This window comes from Aedes albopictus, chromosome 3 (assembly GCF_035046485.1).
Source record: "Aedes albopictus strain Foshan chromosome 3, AalbF5, whole genome shotgun sequence".
In the NCBI taxonomy this organism is placed as follows: Eukaryota; Metazoa; Arthropoda; class Insecta; order Diptera; family Culicidae; genus Aedes; species Aedes albopictus.
The window spans coordinates 191,132,984-191,147,196 of NC_085138.1; the positions used below are offsets into that span (position 1 = coordinate 191,132,984).

The 14,213-nt window shown below is 36.7% G+C and overlaps 1 long non-coding RNA gene across 2 annotated transcripts in view; it reads left to right on the forward strand.

Annotated features, from left to right (window-relative positions):
* The first annotated feature begins 4,290 nt into the window (after nucleotides 1–4,290).
* Nucleotides 4,291–14,213, forward strand: part of LOC109429113 (uncharacterized) — a 120,339-nt gene continuing 110,416 nt past the window's right edge. Inside the window, exon 1 of one of the 2 annotated variants that reach the window (XR_009998817.1) lies at nucleotides 4,291–5,289. This is a non-coding gene — a long non-coding RNA (uncharacterized LOC109429113). The remainder of the gene's footprint in view (nucleotides 5,290–14,213) is intronic. The other variant, XR_003894927.2, reaches the window with a different exon arrangement.

A 14,213-nucleotide genomic window follows, 5' to 3' on the forward strand; every position in this document is an offset into this window, starting at 1 on the left:
TCTAAGAGTACTTACTAGCAGAAACTTCTGCAAGAATTTCTCCAGGAATCCTTGGTGGTATTTCTCAATCATTTTCACCTGTGATTGCTCTAGAAATTCCTCTTGAGAGCCCTGGAGGATTCCCAGCAGACATTAGGCCATATGAATAATGCTGAGTAAATACTCTTTACTCAGATCTCTGTCAAGATTCATAGAGAATTGCGCCACTGCTTAAGATAGATTAGAGTAGATAGATAAAGAGTATTTACTCAACTTTTTTCATATGGCCTATTGCCTGAGAAATCTCAACAAAACTTCAAGGCGGATTATAGGGTAGGACGGGGCAAGATGAGCACCCTTAGGATCACGAGAAGTTTATTGAAAGTGAATGCAATTTTTCAAAGTATCTCTCAGTAGTTCTTTTTCATATAATGTTTTCTCTTACTCATTAACATGGCAAGATTCAAAATTCACAATAAAGATGATTTATTTGTCTAAACCAAAAAGATGTTTTATGGTCAGCTCGAACATACTGCGGGCGGGGCAAAAAGAGTACCCATTAAAATATCAATATTGTACCTTAAAATTGGTCACACAATGATTGATACGCAATGTTTTAGCATTATTTGGTGGATTACTACAATTTCTAAATCGTTTTTGTATTCCCATCAGGGGTGTGCTCATCGTGCCCTACTATAGGACAATAACCTAAATCGAATAAATTATTATGATTTTCTTTAGACAATATTTTCTAATCTAAGTAAAAAAGAATTGCAGTTATCTAGTAATGTTGGCTGATAACAAAAATTATGGTAAAAATTTGATTCTGGCTCAAAAACTTAATTTTGTTCTGATCATTTCTTATAAGAAAATGCTAAAAATCCATGATATTGACTAATTTGACGAAATTATTAAACTCTTTCGTTATGAAGTATATTTTATCAGGTATGCACACAGGATGAACTTTATTTTAACGGATTATGACGTTGTTTAAACAAAAATGGTTATCAAAGTAGTAAAACGCAGGGGTGCTCATCTTGCCCCGGGAGGCCGTCTTGCCCCGTCCTACTCCACTAGAAATTTCTGAATGTGTCCAGCATTACTTCTGGCGAAAACTCAGCAATAATTCCTAAAGCAATTTCAAGTTGCTTCCCAGCTGGAAAATTTGTAAGAAAATTTCTGAAATAATCGTCATATAAATCCCAGTAGGAAACAAAAAAGGTTTTTTTAAGAATCGCAGTTGTAACCACTACGCTAGCCACGCTGGCCAGCTGCTCCTTTTTTACTCTTTCTTTGGAACAAACACGAGAAAGAGAACACACTTAAGGTACACCGGGGCAAGTTGAAACGGGTGGGGCAAGATGAAACATCGGGTTAACAAGATGTTTTCTAATTATGATGAACAGTTTGATCGCTATAACATATAGTTTTTGATTCAAACCATCTTTTAGCGAAGGATAAATTTAGAAATTGTATTGAAATCTATTTCAAAACTTCGTGTTTCATCTTGCCCCACCCGTTTCAACTTGCCCCGGTGTACCTTAAAACAGAATAGCGAGATCGGCTGTGCGGATCTCGGTTAAAGTTCATTTTGGCTGAAATCTCGGCTAAACGCTTGACGTTTGATGTTTGATAATAGCGGCACCCACGGGTGCTGCTATGAATAAACTTGATTTTTTGCTGATATCTCAGTTAAGTTGCGATTGCTGAGAGCTCACCTGTGCGGATCTCGGCAAAAGAATGAAAATTAGCCGAGCTCAACTGAGTGTGAAGAATACACAGCGCAACATTTTTTTGTCTCAAGAGCAAACTTATGAGTCTCCGAAGGATTTTGGGCCGCTGAATCCGAATCCGGGCTCAGATTTGCTCTAACACGTCACAATTTTGAGCTATACCTCAATTTATAGGGCAAAATATGCGATTTTGGGCTTTTTTGACTGCAAACCATTAAGCTTGGAAATTTTTTTTTAAGCAATCAAAAGGTTAATTGGTCAATTAACATCTAAATTAACGACTCATGCCAAATATTTCGTTTTACGAAATCAAATTTGATAGATTTAAGCATTTTATGTTAGTATGAAAACTTGCATGCAACTTTTGAAGGATGACTTGTATGGGGAATATTGTACCTAACATAAATCGCTTAAAACTATTAAATTCGATTTGGTAAAACGAAATATTTTGCATGAGTCGTTAATTTAGATGTTATTTGACCAAATAACCTTTTGATTGCTTAAAAAAAAATTTCCTTGCTTAATGGCTAGCAGTCAAAAAAGCCCAAAATCGCATATTTTGCCCTATAAATTGAGGTATAGCTCAAAATTGTGACGTGTTAGAGCAAATCTGAGCCCGGATTCGGATTCAGCGGCCCAAAATCCTTCGGAGACACATAAGTTTGCTCTTGAGACAGACAAAAAGTTATTTTTTGTTACGCTGTGATATAAAAGGTGGAACTTGCTCTCCCTGCCATTCCTGTCTTTCTCATGTTTATAGAAGAGAATGAATGATAGGGTATCGCGCCACTTGAGCGGTGGCTTCTATATTCGTCTGTTTTCCACTATAACTCAGTCAATTTTGAATCAATTGACTTAAAATGTTGTACACGGGTAGATACTATACATATCTCACCACATTCCAAAAGTTGTGTCAATTGGTTCAAATTTGACTGAGTTATAGTGGAAAACAGACGAATATAGAAGCCACCGCCCAAGTGGCGCGATTCCCTAAATAACAAAAAATAGACGGAGCTAATGGCTGTAATTGCGTGAGGTATTCCAGCGATAATTTCTGCAAAAAGCATAGGTTCCCTACCGGAATTTCTCCAAGCATACTTCAGGATGGCTTTTTAAGATTTCACCCAAGTTAAGATGAAGGCGCTGTTCCACTTGGAGCGTCCGAAGTAAAAAGCAGAAGGAGGTGTATTTCATCACAAAGAACTTTGTGGAACACTCGAAAAAATCCTAAAAATCCATAGAAAATGTTATATCAGAAAACCTATTATGTACAAGAGGTCGTCCACAAACAATGACACATAACTCTTAAAGTTGAGCAAATAAGGTAATAGTGTGTTCGGCAAACTTTTCAATAATACCTTTTTCTGCAACTTTGTAGAAGACAGCAATACTCTATCTTCATTTTTGAGAAAAGTGAATTCTTATCGCTTTTTTAAGTGGATTAATCATCAAGGTGAAAATTCAAAAATAAAGAGTTGAGTATATAGAACAAACTCTACTAAGACATCATACCTCTAAATTCAATACTTGAAGCCGCTTAAAAGGATTATGAATGCGAACCCCAGTATACAGTATGTAGCAGATTCATCCGGAGATTATGTCCGGAAATCCGAACGTCCGGAACTGGTTCCGTAGCGGAGGCATACCTATTGTACAGAGCTATCATTTTATGACCAAATACATTTTACAATACACATTTCAGAACGAAAATATGTGTAAGATTCAATAAAATTGCCGAAAAATACCCTCGTGGCAAGGCATTTCTCAATACAGTCAGGTATTTTTACGCGGTTTTCATTTACGCAGCCGCGTAAATGAAAACTCTGTACAAAAAAAAAAAACATCGTCTTATTTTTGCATGATTCGTCGAGAAATGGTGAGACTTTTTTACGCGGTTTTTTTTTTAATTTTGAACTGAGTTTTATTTTACGCGGTACGTATACCCCGCGTAAAAAAAACCTGACTGTACCCAGAAAGGGGATGAGACATGGGGATGCCACACCCAGATATTGAAAGACTAACTATCCGCATTTAATTTAAAATTGGTTTCAAATTTTTTGATTGTATGGTCTTTGAGTAGTAGCCGATTGAAAAAAAAAAGTGGTTCGTCTAGGGCTTTTAAGGGTTAATAATCATCAACTGATAAGAAGATAGAATTAATCGAGAAAAAAGCCGAATTTCAGCTATTGAGTGGCAGAACCAGTCTTACCCACCCGGTCCGTGACACCCCCCACTGGAAGAATCGATTGATGAATTTCGAAAATGAACAAACATCATTACTTGAACCCTTGCTTGAACCAAAAGTTTATGTGAACAGATGACAATAAATTTTCTGATGGGTATTGATCTACAAAACACACCAATTTCCACGAATAGGATCAGCTCACACCTTATGCTCCACCCTGTGCCAGGTATTCTTAAGATTTGATGCTCTTTCGAATACACTCAATCTGCAGTTTCTCGTGGCTGCTTATTTCGCTCGTATCTGTTCCTTTGAATTTTGAATTTAAACACTTCATTTCAATATAAATCCTATACGATGCAGAGCGCGATGATCTTCTGCTCTCAAGTTTTACGCTCTACGATTTGCACGCCGGTCGAGGAGTGTCGTGCGCAGCCGTCACCTCCAAAGGTATAGGAGACTGCACCGGACCGAGCGAGTTGAGCATGCTTGTCTGCGCCACGCCGGTTTCCTGAGACGGACCGGGCGCGCGGGAAGTTCCCAATGCCGCCGCGGGCGAGTCCGGAGCCGGGAATTGGATTACCTCAGCTCTGCGGGTCGACTCTCGTGCTCTTTGACTGCCACAGCTTCTCTCAGTTGGCTTTAGTCAGTCGCCGCGCAAAGTACAGTCTCTTGTCAGGTCCCGGTCCGTATACAACATCGTCTTCGCTGAGACGTTTGAGAAGCTTGTGGTGCGCAGAACGTTGATCGTTTGTTGGGTTGGTTGGGCTGTGTGAGGTGCCTCCTCATGCGCGCCGCGGCGACAGTTGACTTATTTATTTACGACCCGGACGTGCACCTTAAGCGTGCGAAACAAGAACGCTGATCGAAGCTTTCGCGAAAGTGCTGTTCTTCCGAAATCCGAACTTCTCTCTCGCAAAAGGGGAATAAATCATGTGATAAAATAATAACGAATGAAATGTTTATACGCGTGTATATCTGTATTTCATAACGACAATTACATGGAAGGCGCGTACAAGATTCGAACGGAATTGAACATGTTTATTCGCCCTTTTTTTCGTGATATGTGCCTTTCCAGGTTTGGTGTCTGTGCGGAGGTCTTGTGTATCGGGAGTGTAACCTTGCAGTTTAGTTCACCGTGAAGAACGAGAATATTTATGCATAAAGCATTGCGGGGCTCAAACGAGTTATTTTCAGTTTGGTAGTGCTGCATATCGCTTTCGGTTCCTTGGTTGGAGGTGTACCTATGCTGGTGTTCATTAATTTCGAGCCCCAAGTCGTTGTTGGCTGTCGTCGTCATCACATCGGCGGAGCAGCTGCAGCAGTCGATAAAAGGTGGAATAATGTGATTGGGTGTGCATACCCATACCCAACTAAATCATCGAAACCATCAAGGTGAAGAAGAATATTGATAGTAATCGATCACGATCGATCTGCATATGTGCTTAGGGATGGTATTTAAGTACCCGTCTCACGGTGGATCTGGTGTAACTAGTGGTGAGAATAAATAAACTGATGAACATAGTTGTTGGCATACTCGTCGAATGGCAATTTGTTGCAATCAACACGATGAAAGTAAATTCTGCTTTATGGGAGTGGGTATATCTAACTTCATAATTCCGAAATTTTGCTGGGTCTGATATAATTTGAGCAAGAGGGCTATTTTGGGCACTTGACGCTCTAACGCAGTAATTTTTAAAACTATTGGCTTATTTTTTTTTGTACACGGAGAGCAACGTACATTATCTAGTTGTGTATAGAAATTAAATTCAATTGGTGTATGAATGGTATGGTGTATGGCCCACTTCAATGGAAAATGTCCAAAATAGGCAGAGGTGGGCACCAAAAACCAAAAAATTTAACGTCAGTCACCGTTAACGTTAAAGCTTTAAAAATTAACGCCTTAACATTAAATTGTTAATAGGGAAGTGGAACCATCTCGACAGGGATCCTATTTTGGGCACTTTTTTGCCATAACTCAGCCAATTTTGAACCAATTAACACACTTTTTGGAACGCTATGAGATACGTATAGTATCAAGCCGGGTACAAAATTTCAAGTCAATTGGTTTGGAATTGACTGAGTTATAGCGAAGAATGCCCAAAATACTGGCCGCTGCCCAAGTGGTTTGCTAACCCATCTCATATTTTTTTCAAATAACCCAGCTTATTTCCTGATAAGTCATATTATATTCAATGTCATGATACAGAATAAACACAAAACTGTTACAAAAGATACGACCTCTTATAAAAATTAATGGATGATTTAACCATTGTTAGAATTAACGTCGTTAACGTTCATCGATTTTTCAAAAAATAACTGAAACGGTAAAACGTTAAAAATATATAACGCAGTTAATTAACGGTTCTTATTTTTAATCGTCTGATACTCAGGATCTGTAAAATATAAAAATAAGCGGTTTTCACTATGATCGATGGGAAGAGTTGTACTTCATGTAAGAGTAGTTGTCAAACCGGAAGGCCATGTTTGAACCTGCTTTTGCACCGGAAATAAGTGTTCCCTGGTGCAATGTTTTGGTGAATCGTCTATGAATCTGGTATTTTATAATAGTTCTGAAATCTTTAACAACTTGAAATGGTAGGCCAACGCAAGAACACAATGCTGAGGCTGCTTTCTTCTAGCATGAGTTGCATCTGAAACTTGGTCCTAGGTCGAGTGTACTTCCGGTAGGACTCCCTAAGACCCAATTGATTTTAGAAGTTTGGTGTCTATGAAGAATTTGTTTCGTATATTTGAGCCCTTCTTTTAAAAGTATCACTCATGTGATTAATCCACCTTAAATTAAAACACGGGCCATACTTTTAACCAACGAATTATTACTAGATCATTGCATACTTTTAGGCGTTTATCGGTTTCTGTCTCAATTTACAAAATTGATTCCAATTTGTAAAAGCACGCTTCGTTAAGAATTTAAAGACCAGTTTTAGATTCCACCTTGATTGATCTACCGAGAATTAACAGCTAATTATTGAAACAGTAGCCAACAGGCAGCTGTAGAACATATCGCCAAACATAGCACCAGGGAACACTTATTTCCGGTGCAAAATCAGGTTCAAACATGAACTTCCGGTTTGACAACTACTCTTACATGAAGTACAACTCTTCCCATCGATCATAGTGAAAACCGCTTATTTTTATATTTTACAGATCCTGAGTATCAGACGATTAAAAAAAAGAAGTTTGTCCTGGGGCTCTGAGGGTTAACGGAAATTTGCCCACCTATGAAAATAGGTCGCCCTGCCCATATGGTCCAAGAACTCTGTAACGAATAGATTAACATTGGAACCTTATAAATGTGCATTTTATTTTTCTTATCGGGCCCCACGTTTGGGAACTACAGGGGATGGCCAAAATGTTTGGGATAGGCAATTTTTTTTCTCTCACAAAAAGTTCAACATGCTATAATTTTTCATAGAGTGCATCAAAAAATCTCAAATTTTGACTGTTTATCAACCAGTTATATGTGCATCATTGGTACAAATTTGGGCTCGATTGAATAATTTTTCGCGAAGTTAGATCCGTTCGGGTAAAACACCATTTTTTAGACAACTAATTTTTGAGCTGTCATATCTGGGAAACCAGTGAACCGAATTGAATGAAACTTTGAACGTAAACTAACAATATGTAAATGCTTCACAAACTATTAAAACATAGGGTATTGTACCATTTGGGCAGGTGTACCTATTTTGGGCACTTGCCGCTATAACTAAGTCAATTTCAAACCGATTGACTTGAAATTGTGTATAGAGTTAGGCACGTACAGTACCTAACTCTGTACAAAAATTCAAATCAATCGGTTTGAAATTGACTTAGTTATAGCGGAAAGTGCCCAAAATAGGTACACCTGCCCAAATGATACAAGACCCTAGGTACTTTTTAAACGTTGAAAAAATTTATCATGGTTTGACACTTTTTGGATTTTTCTCGAAAAAATGTAATTTTTTACATCAATGTCAATAAATTTTCGTGTTGATATCCAAAGATTTTCCACTTCTGTGCTCAAGTTATTTCTAATCAGATATATTAGAGCCTATTTAGATTGAAGGAAGAACACATTTAGTAATTTTTGTGTGGTATTGTAAATTTGACTTATTTTCCTCTATATGAGTAAAAATTTCAATCCGGTATAACTTAATTCGCCGTGAGAAAATATTACATTTTAAAACGTCGTATTAAGTATCAATATATTGTTGATAAACGTTAAAAAATTCATTCAATTCGGTTCTCTGGTTTCTGAGATATGACATCACAAAAATTAGTTGTCTAAAAAATAGTGTTTTACCCGAACGGTTCTAACTTCGCGAAAAATTATTCAATCGAGCCCAAATTTGTACCAATGATGCACATATAATAGGTTGATAAACAGTCAAAATTTGAGATTTTTTGATGCACTCTATAAAAAGTTACAGCATGTTGATTTTTTTTTGTGGGAGAAAAAAAGTTGCCTATCCCAAACATTTTGGCCACCCCCTGTAGATACGAAAAATAAAATGGAACATTACAAATGCACAAAACACAAACATGCAACATATAACATAAATTGTGCCCAGTAATCTAAACAGATAACGAAGTCGAATACCAGGATGACGAGGTTTCATAATAGGCCTTTTCATGTGACAGATCCGTGCATGCATTTGTTTACAAAGCTTGAACAACAGCTGCTAACAAGAACGTGTCATCTTCATAGAAGAACTGTCAAACGCTCGAACAATCAGCTGATTTAAGACGTCAAATGAAAAGGCCCATTATTCTTGGTTCATCAGTCATCCTAGAACTGTATTTTGTTTGGCAGTTCGCCTTTTAGTTCGCAGCATCTGTTGCTGCATTCATAGCTTGTGTTTGATCTAGGAATTTCTAATCCTAAGGGGGCATCCCGATTCGGGCAACAACACAAGACCGTCTACAATTCGATGTCCGTGTTAGGGAACGGCTTGCGTGTTTTGTACTAGTTCGCTCCTGAAATGTTTGGAGCGCTACAAATGTACATTAAAATTCAGGGACGGATGTACAAACCACAGTATTGCTGACTGCAGCCCAAATTGGACTATCACACTATTTTTGGTACGCCTAAAAAGTGTGATAAAAGTGCACAATTGCCTCGGATCACCTCGACGTCTTCGGTGCACTTATTCCTTGATTTGCAAGGAATAAGTGCACCGAAGACCCCAACTCGATCCGACGTGGTCCTGCGCTGCAATCACACTTTGAAGGTGTGTGCACACTATTGTGTCAGTCCAATTTGGGGTGCAGTCAGCAATATAATATAGAAAATTAACTGACAAAATGTTCAAAAACATTTACAAACGTAACAACTCGTAATGTAACTGAGTTATAGGAATCAATTTAGAAACATTTGTCAACATATTATTATTATTATTTATTTATTAGAAACACATACCTATGTCTGACACATAATATCCGTCCAGTTCTAAATTCTATCTTATTAGATTACTTCTTAATTGTTTGCATTACCGTCTTTTCAGATGCAGGATATCCTGGCATTTTTTTTACTGAAAGATGTGTTTTTTTTTATTTTTTTGAATTTAGCCACAAGGAGTCAAATACTGCTAGGTATTAATCATAAACTTTATACTAAAGCTATAGTACTTGGTAAATCTTGGTCGTACATTGAACAACTTCCTAACCTTACTGAATAATGAATGGAATATTTCCAAAATTTTTTTAACACTTTAAAATTTAGTATTCAGTTTTGTTGAAGTTATTTTTTTCTCACTACAAAAAAAAAATTAAAAAAAAATGTGCTTACGCAGTTGACGACGATTTTAAAGTTACCACATTTTAAACATATAATCTGTCAAATGTTTTTCACTATTGAAGTTAGTAGTGGGGTGGCACAGCTGTCAAACTCGGTACATCGCCGCTCTTACCATTATCGTTTTGGTCCTTTGTGCTTTAGTACTCACTTTCTGGTCGGTTTACCCTAAATTGCTCCCGATTTTCGGGTGTGTGGCTCGTGTGTTACTACTAGTGCTTATTTCGAAAATTACACATTTGAAGCAAAATCATTGGTTTCGATGATTGTTTCTCTTTGTTTATCACTTTGCACGATATTATGTAAACGTTACAGTGAAGCAGTGGCGATGTTTCAAGGGCATTGTTGCCACGAAAAAAGAAACAAAAAAACATTGGACGCCTTGTTGAATTGAATGATGGCATGCTGATTCTGGCCCTTTGTTACCCCTGATTAAAGTACATAAATTGAATGAAAAATGCATTGGACCTGCTCTGCATATGTAGTTTAGTAGGTCCTGGTCACTTCGCATTTTTCTTGATCAAAATATAGTAAATTAATAAATGAAACTTTGAAGAAATTCAATTTTTTCATATATTTTTGTTGGGAATGTAAACCCAAACAAAGCTGCATATAAAAGCCTCACGTGTAAGATCTACCATAAAAATATTGAGAAGGTTTCATCCAGTACGTACTGAGATACCTGGTTCTCCAGATTGCCTAGTCGAAAAGGCTTTGGAGTGCCAATCCGGAGACGATGGATTCGATTCCCGTTCCGGTCGGAGAAAATTTCTGGAAAACTGGAACTTCCTGGTCAAAGTGTATCATTGTGCTTGCCTCACAATATAGGCGCTGTCCAAGAACTACGTAGACTCATTTTTATCTAGTTCAGACCCACCAACGCCCCTCGTACAGTTTTGTCCATACAACCTTTTTTTAATTTGTTTCGACTGTAGAATTTGATCAGACATTCCGTCTCTCCTTATTGTCTTCGTAGTTTATGGACCAGCCCACATAAATTAATGCATTCGCAGGCAAAGGAAGCTCTTCAATTAATAACTGAAGTGCTCAAAGAACACCAAGTTCAAGAGAGGCCAAGTTTCAGTGGGATCGTAGAGCCAGAAAAAAAAAGAAGAATAATAAAATATAAGAGAAGACATTATAAGATATAATGTTTTTGTTGTTTATTCAAAAATCGTTTACCAAGTAAAAATTTTACTAAAAATCAGAATTTCATCAAATAACACAAGTTTACAGAAGTTTTGGAGTCGATGATTATTTTTAGCTGACGATGCGGATTGTATTCACTTATAAAAAAGTTGTTAACATATGAATAAAACAAAAAAAAGAAACAATCCATGTCCGGAAAATTGTTTGATGCGGTAAAGCTAACCATAGTTGACGTAAACTCGAAAGAAATTTGTCATTGTTTTCAGCAACAATTCAGCATTGTTGTTGCAATCGGAAATCTGATTGTAATAACAAGAGTTTCAGGTTTTTTTTTTAAGTTTTAATTTTACATTATTTTGGTAGTTTCAAAAATAGTTTTCCTTTCCTTTTAATAATATATTCATTGGAAAGCAACATGCTTGTTTTTTCTCTGGTTTATTATTATTTATACAGAAAAAAAGAAAAAAGATTCTTACACAAAAATCAGGGAATCTCCTGGTTAATCGAAAATACAACTTTTCGGAAATGCTTTACCTGCAAGGGTTCTCAAACTTTTTTAACTTGCGATCCACTTTTGATTGTTATAGAATTTGGCACCAATTTTCATAAAAAATACATATATATTTTGAAATTTTTTGTTTTTTTTTTTTACATAATACATTTCCTCACTTTCATAGGCTTTGATACACTAACGTTACGCAGCATTCAAACTTAAAAAAGTAGTTTACTAAATTTATTGTGCTTTTATCGTTTTTTGTAAAGTTTCTTACTTGGTTTCTAAGTAGGGAAGACTGAGGAGACTTGATCCCTGGGGAGACTTGTTCCCCCATATTTGCTCGGAATCAAAAACATTTTTCTTCTAGCATAATTTTTCCAAAACTACTCCCGGACAAACGACTATGTATTGGCTACAAGTGATTTCGATTGTACATTGCATTATTTTTTAACGGCTGATTGTTTGTTTTCAATCCTTCAGAAATCTTTTAGACGATTCCGAAAAATTTCAAGAACTTTGTGAAAATTGAACCAAATCGTGTCAAAATTTCACAGCACATAGTTTAAATAAAATACTTTCAAACTTATTTATTCAAATAAGGCTGTTGTTAACATATTTTAATTAATTCAGCTTAGTATACACAACAGTGACATGGGGAGACTTGATCCCTCGAGGATTACACACACATTATACATGTGAAAAATAAAATTCTATTCGGAAGCCTCTATTTACTCGGAATTCTAGTCTATTCAACGATAAAATGTGTCAGATAATTATAACTTTAGTACAAACCAAGAAAAGAGGGATCAAGTCTCCCCAAACACTCCATATTCATCGAAAATACAAGAAAACTCGAAAATAAAATGAATAGGAAGACTCTGGATTTATTTTCCCTTTAAATAAACCATGTGCTCAAAGGGGGATCAAGTGTCACCCATTTTTGAAAAATACATCCTAAGACATGCCTCCATAAAAACACAGTTTTGAAAACTTTAACAATAATTTAAAGGCTTTCTGTTGTGTATTAACTTGCAATAGATGTTTACTTGCCATTTTGTACGGAAATCGGATCTAGTTTTGTGTTTTTTCTTAAAGTTTCAGGTAGATGAAGAAAAAGGGATCAAGTCTCCCCAGTCTCCCCTAAGTTTAAGGTGACCAGCATTCATTTATTTAGTTAACATCAAATTCATGATAATACTGAATCGATAATTTGCCGCCATAATACTCGATTTGCAGCTGCAGCTCTCCATCCTCGGTCACGCCCAACACTCGCCAGATCACGCTCCACCTGGTCCGCCCATCGTGCTCTCTGCGCTCCACGCCTTCTTGTGCCAACCGGATCAGTTGCAAACACCAGCTTTGCAGGGTTGTTGTCCGGCATTCTTGCAACATGCCCTGCCCACCGTATCCTTCCGGCTTTGGCCACCTTCTGGATGCTGGGTTCACCGTAAAGTGCAGCGAGCTCGTGGTTCATTCCAGGTGACCAGCATTCTTAGTCTTAAAAAATGAGATATGTTTCCAAGTTTCTAAACAATTTAACCAGTCTGGCTTCATGCAACACTACAAAAGGATAACAGGTTTGAAGTATTCTCTCGCATATGCTAGAAATAAACGAAAAACATACAAGATATACAAAGTCTTTCAAAATATATGTAGTGGCGATTTTGAACTTCTGCAGAACTTTCAAGTCTTTTTTTATCTGTATTACCGAGACTTTTGGCCCTAGGCTAGTTCATCTCGAAACCCATGCTTTACTTCCCTTCCGAAGGAAGAACTCACATTTTGTGAATTTGTCGGAAGTGGGATTCGATCCCAGGTCCTCGGCGTGCTTTAACCATCACACCAGGTCCACTGCTACTTTCAAACCTATTTTGATATGAGAGATCGGGTTGTGAATGCTCTAAATATTTACAGCGAGTGGGCCTCTTGAAATTTTTAGTCATATCTTTCAGACACACTTATTTTGTTTATATTTTCATTGAGTTGTTCTGATTTCCGTAGAATTAAGGTTTCTCCTTTTTTGGTTTTTGAAATTTTCTTAAATAAATAATTTTTCAGGTGTAAATTTTTTACCAATTTTTCAAAAACCATATTTTTCGAATTTTCATTCAAAAATGGTTTCCTTAAAACTGAAAAACATTTTCCATCTGAAAAAAATCAGGAGATACCTTGATCTTTCCTCTAATTGTGTACGAAAAGCGATTTTGAAAATATTGCTACGTTTTTTGATAAAAAAAAAACAAAAACCGAAAAGTGAGGAAATGCTTCCAGTTTCGCCTTAAAGATTATCGACATTCAGTAAAAGTTTCACGTAATTCTACTGAATCTCGGTAAAGATAAGGGTTTTTGTCGAAGTTTGGTAAATTGTTGCTGATTATTGGTATTCTGGTATTGTATTTATATTGTTTATATACTTCAATTGCTGAACTTGACGTGTAAATCTTACTGAAAATACAAACTGTAAGCATCAACTTGAACTCATTTTTTTTACAAAAAAAAAACGAGTGAAATCTAAAATTTCAGAACGCAGACAGCAGTTTCAATACTCAATATACGCCAGACTTACACTAATAATACAAAATTTTGAATAGAATTGACGAGAAACCGTATTTCTAAAAATAAATCGGCCGATTCTTCAAGAGAGTATTTGTAAACTAAAAAATGGCTAGCAATATCATTTGACATAAGTTGATTAAGACATTTATTACAATATTGTCAAGGCTTTCGCGACCCACCAAAAATTAGTCCGCGACCCACCAGTGCACAGTGGGAGAAAAGCAGTGCAAACCGACACTAAATTCTATATCTCACGAACGCATCCAGTTTTTCTAATGAACAAAACGGTTTTAGGCGTAAAATTGTCTGGAGAATCGAATGAAA